The sequence below is a fragment of the Coturnix japonica genome, chromosome 9, assembly GCF_054131305.1.
Source record: "Coturnix japonica strain WE chromosome 9, WE-NBRP24, whole genome shotgun sequence".
In the NCBI taxonomy this organism is placed as follows: domain Eukaryota; kingdom Metazoa; phylum Chordata; class Aves; order Galliformes; family Phasianidae; genus Coturnix; species Coturnix japonica.
This window is the reverse complement of record NC_140671.1, coordinates 25,631,082-25,640,818: the sequence shown is the minus strand read 5'-3', so window position 1 is coordinate 25,640,818 and position 9,737 is coordinate 25,631,082. Positions and strand designations below refer to the sequence as shown.

The following is a 9,737-nucleotide window of genomic DNA, read 5'->3' as shown; positions in this document are numbered from 1 at the left end:
AAGGCTCCGAAATGGTGTGTTTGCAACACAGGAGTTTTTACATCTTAAGCTAGAAGAATGAAGCTGTGCGTGGAGTAATGTGAGAAGTTTATACACTAGACACAGGCTTCCAGCAGTGAATGTGTTGCCTTGAGGCTCAGCTTCCTACAAATGTCACCACAAGGAGCACATCTGATACCAACCTTGGACCAAAATTGCTTCCTCTGCCCACCTTGCTCTTGCCACATGCTGCTTGCTTACCTGCAGCTGCTTTTCAGTCACCTAAGTCTGCGTAGATTTTTAGGATATAGCGAGGGGTCCATGAAGATCTTTGCAACACATCTTCCCTGTAGGATGTTAAAAGAGGAAAAACTGTAAGAGATGCATGAAACAGAAAAGAGGGTAACTAATCATGAGATGTTTTCTTGTCGTGATTGATTTTTAGAAGTCTCATTTTGCATACATGCATGTTGTTACCTATTGATACAGCAAAGCATAAGCAGGGAGGACAGCAGATATCCCCTAATAATACTAAATGTTTGCGGTTTGTTTTCCTCTTTAATCTTGGTCTTGCAAAGCATTTAAGCACATTGTCTGGGCAGGCTCATGGACATGGAAGAGAGTTAATGCAGCTCAGCGGGAAAGAGCTGCATTAAAAGCCATTTCCACTGCTGGGAGCCCTTCTTGTGCTGTGTGTGCTATCAAAGGCGCGGGCGAGGAGGAGCAGATGCATCGTTTACGTCTCTGACTTCCTTGCTGAAAATGTTCCTGAACCTGAAGCAGTCTAAGTATCCAGACCAGGTGTGTGCCTAAGGCTGGTTTCTTTCTAGGAAAGTGTTTCCAGGACTGCATCAGCCATTTCTAGGAAGGAGGTCAGGGAGCAAGCAGATAACAGACCGTGCAGTTAACACATTTCAGTTTTTAGCCTCAGTGTGCATCCCTGCCTTTTGCTTTTTCCCTGTAAAACTGCCCAATCTAGCTGTGTTTCAGCTGTGCCCGGTGTACACTGGAGCCAAGGAGCCCGAGGTGCTCCTGAGTCACCTGGGTTGTGGCATGGTGCTATGGTCACACCTGAGTGCTTTCCATTTCTAAATGAGGCAGCAGCTCCCAAAAGCCTGTGACAGGATGTTTCAGGTACTCTGCAAGTCAGAACAGTCACAAGAACAGACACAGCCCATCTCTTAGGGCAGGTGTAGGGAGACATGGTCGAGACTTGCCAAGGACCAGCACTCCCTGGTGCGGGAGCTGATAGCTAAAGGCTCACGGAAAGAGATCTGGAAAAAGGGATTTGGCAGTAGAGGTGGTTTCCAGCACACACAAGGCAGGTTTAAGCTAATAGCAATTTAGCAGTCTGCTGCATCCCCTTGACCTTTTGTTTCTAACCTACAGATAATTTTTTTCTGAGGAAGACAAAGCAGGGCCTCTTAGAAAGTCCCATTAGCTTGCTGAGCTTCCTTAAACCCAATTGCAGCTGTTGGCATCTGGTTGCCAAAAGGGTGACTGTGATTGTTCCTGTATGTTGAGTTCCAACATGAGTTTTGCAGACAAAGGGACCTGAAGCTGGTTGGTTTGTCAGAAGCAGTCACTGTAGAGCAGAACAGTTAGTACAGCTGTGCCCCTGGAACCAGTCACTTGCTTTTGATTTGTTTCACAGATGTGAGAGGTTTCAGCTTTGTAGGAAGCAAGCTCAAAACCAGACAAACACACCCGGAGCCCTCTTGTACCCTCAGCTTTCCTAAAGACCACACCAGGGAAATGGTGATGACTGCAGAGCAGCCTTAAGACACTCAGCTCCCTTTAGGTGAAGTGGCTGTTGGCCAGATGTAGATGTGCTGGTGGTGAGGTGCTGTGAGGTGGGAGTCCAGTCAGGGCTGCTGAGGAGGAAGCACAGGGCAGAAGGTCAGACTGGCAAGCACTGAGCTCCCACATGATGTGCTTGGTCTGGCAGGGAGATCTTGGCCTTTCTGTTCTTTGGAAGATGTTGACTCTCTGCTGCTACTTGACCCTAGGCCAACTGAGCAGCACCTCTGGCCAAACCATATCAGCAGGGTGGCACTTTGGCCAGAGGTGCTGCTCTTCACCTGCCACTTTCTTTTAATAAGGTGCTAACTCAGGGGTGTCTGAAAGGCCACCTGCTGAGAGAAACACTAAGCAATGCTCTGATGTGGCCTGAGAGCCACACACACGCTGCAGCAACCATAGGATGGAGCCCAGGGCTGCATGGCTGCTCATCACTCCAGTGCCATGGATAGATAATCCTCAAGGAGCCATGGCTGGAAAAGCATGGCAATAGACAAGCAACCTCAGCAAGCGTGAGGTTGATCAGCCCTCTCAGCTTCCAGCAGCATGACTAAACCCTCGCACCTATCTGAGAAAACTTCGATAGAAGTTTTCTACCCTTGTATTTTCCATGGGGCTCTGCATACCGGCCATCCTAACAATCATGTAATTGTGGTTTTCTGAAACAACTCCTGCTTATTTAAATGCAGCTGTAGCGATGCCCTGACCATGATCTACGGAAAGTTTTCATCATGTGGAGCTGGTTTATCTCCCTCATTTCCAGCTGCTAAATTGCACTGAAAAGAAGAGAGAAATAAAACCAGCTCTTGATCCATTCAGTGCTTTCCAAAGGGGAATTTGTCCAAATGTGCCACTGCTGTCCCAGCTGCAGGGATGTCTGTGCTGTGACAGTAAACTGGAAGGGAGAAAGGGATCATGGGGAAGGCAATCAGTGCTTTAAGGAAGTCAGGTAATCTTTGTATTAGTGTGAGAAAACAGTAAAGCCTTCCTTTTGCATGCTTAGTTGTCGTGTTCCAGCCCCCCATGAGGGTTAATAGCAGATGTTGTCACAAAGCACAGTTCCTAAGTGCAGAGTATTAACATGTAGGAGAGCACTGTTAGAAGTGTTTTACTACAGCGCTGCAGAGAAGAGCTGAAACAGTCATTTCAGCTGGTACTTTTGGGTCTCACCTGAGGAGGAAAGTGGGTCATTTCAGTGCATCAGAATGAGCTATTCTGAAATAATGCTGGGTGCAAATGCTCTCTGCCTTTAAAGATAGATTTGAATGAATGAGCTGTCTGTCTTGGCCATCTTCTGTTTGTGTGGGACCGAGTTGTGCTGGGTACCTGTGTACTGCATCAGAACAAGGGGGCCTAAGAAGGGAGCAGCACTCAGCACTGCTGCCATGTTAGCTTACAGTGATGGACACAGTCCATGGCATTGTTCTGCACAGCCCTGCTTTGGGTCTTCAGGGCAGAAATAATTCTAGTGAACTGCCACAAAAGCACAACATAACAGTGGGCTGGTAGAACCCATCCCATTACTGCATCAATGCCTGCCTTGGGATCAGCTGACACGAGATGCTTTTTTCATACAAGGTAATCATCAAATACAAAGAATTTCACACATCTTCTCTGCAGAACACATGCTCATCCTCCAAGGAAAGGAGGATGGAACCATCCAACTCTTCTGGCTGCCTCTACCATCACAAGGTAGTTCATTTGAACAGGAGCCTGGACTGCAGCTGTCAAATGTCAAAGAAGAGCCAGCTGACAGGATTTCCCATGGAGAGACAAGTGAGCCAGCACAAGATCTGGCTGTACGTTTCAAGCAAGAACTATGGCCAAAAAATCTTTAAATTCCTGCTCAGCCCAAGGGTTTTGTCTTCCCAGCAAGGCTCACTGTTACTCTGTTAAGGCTTCAGGAGCAGTGCGGAGGCCATAGGCTGCTGAATGTGCTGGGTGTGCTGCTGATGGCAGAGGCATGCAGTGCACACATAGCAGCCAAAAATGAGCTTTTGTAGCTGGAAAAGTATCCCAGCTGGGAGGTGTTCTTGACAGTAAGTTATTACCTGCCTGGTTGAGAGGAACAGCAGCTGCCTGCTCTGTGCTGCAGCCTGCTGCAAACCTATTTTATTCTGAAATGGTTTTTGGTTCAGAGAGTAAAGGAATTTAACAGTGTTCCCACTGCCAGATACTAACCGTGAGGACACACTGCTATGGGGGAGGTGTGTTGACCTACTATGAGATGCCAAGCTGGTTGACTTCAAACTATCTTAGAATCACAGAATCACCAAGGTAAGAAAAGACCCACAGGATCACCCAGTCCAACCATTCACCCATCACCAATAGTTCTCACTAAACCATGTCCCTCAACACAACATCCAAATGTTCCTTGAACACCTCCAGGGTCGGTGACTCCACCACTTCCCTGGGCAGCCCATTCCACTGCCTGAACACTCTTTCAGAGAAGTAGTATTTCCTAATGTCCAGTCTTTGGCTTAGTGGAGCGGAATGTGGAACAGTCTGTTGGAAAAGCATGGAGAAAAAAAATTGTTGGAGGCTGATAAAGAACAAAGAGATGAAAGGTAGTGTCCGGAGGGTCACAAAGTGTCAGAGAATATGTATTTTTTGAAAGCAGAAATTGAGTGATTTTTGCACAGTTACAGCAAACAAAGTATGCTAGAAGAGAATTCTAAGTTGCTCTGCCAATCATTACAGATGTATAGTTGGTAAAGTAGCAAAACATGCCCAGAATGACAACAAAGTGCAAAGCTGTAGTTAAAGAACATTACATCATTTCTTCTAAAGGTCAAGAACTGCATGTGCTGTCCAGGGCCTGTGGGAATAGTGACACTGTTTCATAAAGCAGACAAGTCCTTCATCACCTCACGCTTATGCATGCTGCAGAGGGACTTCATTCAGCTCAGGTGGTCTCTCATATATTGATGTGACACCCACATTAATTAGAGGCTTTGAGTTTGTGATGGTTTTGGGATATTTATACTCAAAACCATTCTGTTATCTGTGTTAAGCTGAAAACATCAGCCAGTCTCTCCCTTCACAGCCAGGCATGCTGCTTGCTGAACAGAAACCTCAAGGCAGAAGAGCAAGAGTCCTGCTCAAGCCCTCAGTGAGCTTCCCTGAAATGTTTACTGCAAAATTAGCAGCTGTGGCCATACACTTAAAATGGCACAGCCTGACTCCCATCAAATAGCGCAATCAGGCTGCCAGAAACAACAGGCTGGTTCTGTAATAGCTTGTCTTAGCCCCGAGGTTACATCAAACCCCAAATTATCTTATTCAGATACACATTCAGGGAGCAACAGGTTTAAAGGGAAGAATCAGTAGACATGTGCTACCCAATTTGATGAAGGCTTCTCAGGGAATCTTGGTTTTGTTTTTCAAAGCAAAAGAAGATGAAGAAGAAAAATCACAGAATCACAGAATCACCAAGGATAGAAAAGACCTACAAGATCATCCAGTCCAACCATTCACCCATCACCAATAGTTCTCACTAAACCACGTCCCTCAGCACAACATCCAAATGTTCCTTGAACACCTCCAGGGTCGGTGACTCCACCACCTCCCTGGGCAGCCCATTCTACTGCCTGAACACTCTTTCAGAGAAACATTATTTCCTAACATCCAGCCTGAATCTCCCCTGGCACAGCTTGAAGCCATTCCCTCTGGACCTATCACCAGCTACACAAGAGAAGAGGCCAACCCCCAGCTTACTATTATCTCCCTTCAGGTAGTTATAGAGAGCAATAAGGTCTCCCCTGAGCCTCTTCTTCTCCAGACTGAACGATCCTGGCTTCATCAGCCTCTCCTCACATGGCCTGTGCTCCAGACCCCTCACCAGCTTTGTTGCCCCTCTCAGGACATGCTCCAGGGCCTCAATGTATTTCTTGCACTGAGGGGCCCAAAACTGGACACAGCACTCGAGGTGCAGCCTCACTAGAGCTGAGTACAGGGGGACAATCACTGCCCTGTTTTTGCTGGCAGTGCTGTTTCTGATGCAAGCCAGGATGCCATTGGTCTTCTTGGCCACCTGGGCACACTGTCGGCTCATGTTCAGCCGAGCATCAATCAATACCCCCAAGTCCATTTCCTCTACACAGTCTTCCAGCCACTCTGCCCCAAGCCTATAGCACTGCTGGGGTTCTTGTGGCCAAAGTGCAGGACCGGCCACCAGTTGGATTGAGCTCCATTCACCACCACTCTCTGGGCCCAGCCCTCCAGCCAGTTCTTTACCCAGCCAAGAGTGTACCCATCCAAACAACGGGCTGCCAGCTTCTGCAGGAGAATACTGTGGGAGACAGCATCAAAGGCTTTGCTGAAGTCTAGGTAGAGCACATCAACAGCCTTTCCCTTATCCACCAGACGGGTCACTAGATCATAGAAGGAGATCAGGTTGGTCAAGCAGGACCTGCCCTTTGTGAACCCATGCTGGCTAGGCCTGATACCCCAGTTGTCCCATACATGCTGAGTGATCTCCCTCAAGACAATCTGCTCCAAACCCTTCCCTGGCACCGAGGTCAGGCTAACAGGCCTGTAGTTCCCCGGGTCCTCCTTACAACCCTTCTTGTAGATGGGAGTCACACTGGCAAGCCTCCAGTCTTCTGGGACCTCACCAGTCAATGAGGAGAGCTGACAGATGATGGAAAGCAGCTCGGCTGTCACCTCCGTCAGTTCCCTCAGCACTCTTGGGTGAATCTCATCCGGCCCCATGGACTTGTGGCAGCCCAGTTGGAGCAGTGTGCTCTGTGTGCTCCTGAATCGTGGGGGGTTTAGTCTGCTCCCAGTCAAGACTACCAGGTCAGAGAGGAATACCCTGAAGATAACTGGTCTGACCTTTAAAGACAGACGTAAAGAAGGCATTCAGAACCTCTGCCTTCTCCTTATCCTCAGTGGTCACATTCCCAGCCTCTTCCAGTAAAGAAAGGAGATTCTCCTGAGTCTTCCTCTTATTGTTGATGAATTTGTAAAAGAGTTTCTTGTTCCTTTTCACCCCAGTGGCCAGGCCGAGTTCAAGCTGGGCTTTTGCCATTCTGATGTTCTCTGTACGCATCTTAACTTCTCTGTACTCTTTCTGAGTCGCCTGTAGAGGAGGTAGATTCTCTTTTTCTCACGGAGCCTCAAGAACAGCTCCCTATATGCCAGACTTCCTCCCCGCCGGCTCATTTTGAGGCTCATGGGGACAGCCAGCTCTTGCGCCTTTCAGACTTCCTTCTCGAAGAGCGACCAGCCGTCTTGGATCCCCTTACTCTCAGACTGAATCGCAGCAGACTCCCCCTACTGGGTTTCCGAACAGCTCGCAGTCCGCCCTCCGGAAGTCCAAGGTCGCAGTTTTGCTGCTCCCCCTCCTGGCTCCACCAAGAATCGAGAACTCTCCCATTTCACGGTCGCTCTGTCCAAGACAGCCCGGGACGTTCACATCTCCCACCAGACCTTCTGTGTTAATGAACAGCAGGTCTAGCGGGGCAGCTCCTCTCATAGGCTCAAGAATACGGAATTTGAGGGATGAAAGAATGAAGCAGTGGGAAGGAGTTCCCACTGTGGAATGAAATGGAAAAATGGCTGTAGGCCAAACGTATTGGAAAGATTTTACAAAACAAATGTGAAAGTCAGGGAAAAAAGTGTAAAACAAATTTGCCAAAGTGGAGTATCTAGGCAAGGCCTAAATATAATCAACACTGAAGTTTGAAGTTGCGGGCCAGTGTTAAAACTGAATTTGGTAACAAAGACACTGTGCTCACTTAGCCAACAGATTCATGAACGTAGCAGCAGAAGCTGATTTCAGTGTATACAGTGCACCCCATGACATGGGTAGTGATAATCTTCTGTTTTGTTCTCTGTGAGGTAGGTAGCTGTTCAACTACATGGGTGATGTGTTCATTAAATTTATGTATATATACATGTAAGTAAAAATTGTGGCAAAATGGAGAAAAAATTCATTGGTGTATGGGAAGAAAGTAAACAAAAAGGCTCATGACCCCTGGAATGGAGGTACTGAGACCAGATGTACAATGGTTTTTGTGTTTCCGGAAGAACACATGGCATTTGTCTGGAAAGTCTGTGTGGGACATGGAGTGGAAATGGTAAATCACTTGACATGCAAATTTTATGGATACTCATCTAAACAGTAGCAAAAGCTAAATGACCCGGTTTAAACTGCAGGCTGAACTGTGCAGTCAAAACCCAAAGCTCCAGGCAAATTTTGTAGAAGCTTTAGGACTGCAATCAAAATAAAAAAATATTTTAAGGAAAAATAAACTCTGTGAACCAGCTGGGGTTCATAGTTTAACATGGCACCTGGTAGGGCTAGAAAAGGGACTGAAAGTGCTTGCACTTTTTAAAAGTATTTCATGATGATGACAGTGCTGTATACAATCACAGTTGGTAATTTCTCTGTCCTGCACTGCTATCTTCCTCTTGTGCATCCTCACCAATGTGTGCAAGGTCACCCTGGTTCCCAAAGCTTCACTCTAGTTATCACTATACTATATGTACATATGTGTATATATAGTGTGCACTAGTTTGATACACTGTATGAACAAGGGGGGGAGGGGAAACGACACCAGCCCACCCAGAAAGTGGGGTGGAAAGATTGAGCAGCAGTGCTATGCTCCCTCTATGGGATGCAGCTGCCTTGCCCAGGCATGGTATTTCTACAGGCTTCCCAGCCCACTGTGGTCAGGCAAGCATGCGGCTGTAAGGAATGCACAGGGCCCACAGCTCCCCTCTAGGAAGGATTTAGAGATATTAAAGAAAGAGAGAGGGGGAGAGAGAGAGAGAGAGAGGGAGAGGGAGAGAGAGAGGGAGGGAGAAAGCAAGAGAGAGCAAGAGAGACTGAGAGAGACAACAAAAGCCTTTCTCCTTCTCTGCTTGTGTCTCAGTGCAGTTCTGTGGCTCGGCATGCACAGGTGCTGGAGTACTGCACAAAGGCTTGCAGTGAGCAAGGGTAGGGCAGCTGGGGTGATTTCATCTTTTCCTTTATCGTGTTTTAAAAGTCTGCAGCAAAGCAGCACGTTCCCTCTTGCTCCCTCTCCTCCTAATCCCCCCCCTCCCTCCTGCCAGAGAGGCACCGCTTGGTGGGAAAGGCCAAAGAACACATTGCTGTGCAGCTGTGCTGTGGTTATTCTGCACTCACAAAAAATGAAGGAATGTTTGGCCAAGTGGAACCATCTGGCTAAGGCTGTTCAATGCAAGAGACAAAGGAGAAAGAGGAACACCAAGGAGAAGGGCTGGGATGGAGGTGATCTCAGTCACAGCAGTCACCTAAGGGCAGAAAAGTAGAAGAAGCTTAGACAAGAAACAGTCACAGTCTGAAAATCAAACACTTCCATTGCTTCATTGGATGAGCACTCTTAGGAGTGCTCGTGGTGTAGCTGGTGCCCAAATGAAGGCCCGATTGCCTTCCCTGTGTCACACTGGTGCCAACAGAGGGTTAGAGGTTGGAAACGTAACTGAGAAACCAACTGGGTGAGTGGAACAGCTTTCTGACATTGGGAACCATACACTGTAAGGCTCTGGGAAGGCACCGCGGCCTGCCAGCTGTTTGCACAGCCATCTAAGAGGTGTGCTGGCCACCCTGAGAGCGGGGGTCGGTGGGACCAGAGGCACCCTGAACTCCAGTGAAGGGAAAGCAGAGAGGCCGGGGGAAAGCAAACAAACAACACCAACAAAAACGGGAAACAGCAACCTGAAGGAGCGCGAGGCAGGAGCAACCGCTGAGGTGAGGCCGCAGATCGCGGAGTGAGCGCGACGCCCCTCGGCCCCTCAGCGCCTCAGGAGGCCGTGGCGGGAAACACCTCAGATCGGCGCTGGGCGGGAAGGCACCACGCACGCGCACAGCCCCGGCGGAGGGAGGGGGAGGGGGAGAGCGCCCCGCGTTCGAAAAATGCCCGCGGCTCCTCATTGGCCGGCGGCTCCGCCAGGCCCCGCCCACCGTCCGCCGAGGCCCCGCCCCCGCC

General features: G+C 48.6%; 1 long non-coding RNA gene across 1 annotated transcript; it reads right to left on the bottom strand.

Moving 5' to 3' along the window:
* Positions 1 to 240: 240 nt before the first annotated feature.
* Positions 241 to 9,589, bottom strand: LOC107323311 (uncharacterized). The gene is made up of 3 exons (XR_001559205.3): positions 9,467 to 9,589; positions 8,915 to 9,042; positions 241 to 326 (listed from the first exon to the last, which is right to left on the bottom strand). It is a non-coding gene; the product is annotated as an uncharacterized LOC107323311 (long non-coding RNA).
* Between the last annotated feature and the right edge of the window lie 148 nt (positions 9,590 to 9,737).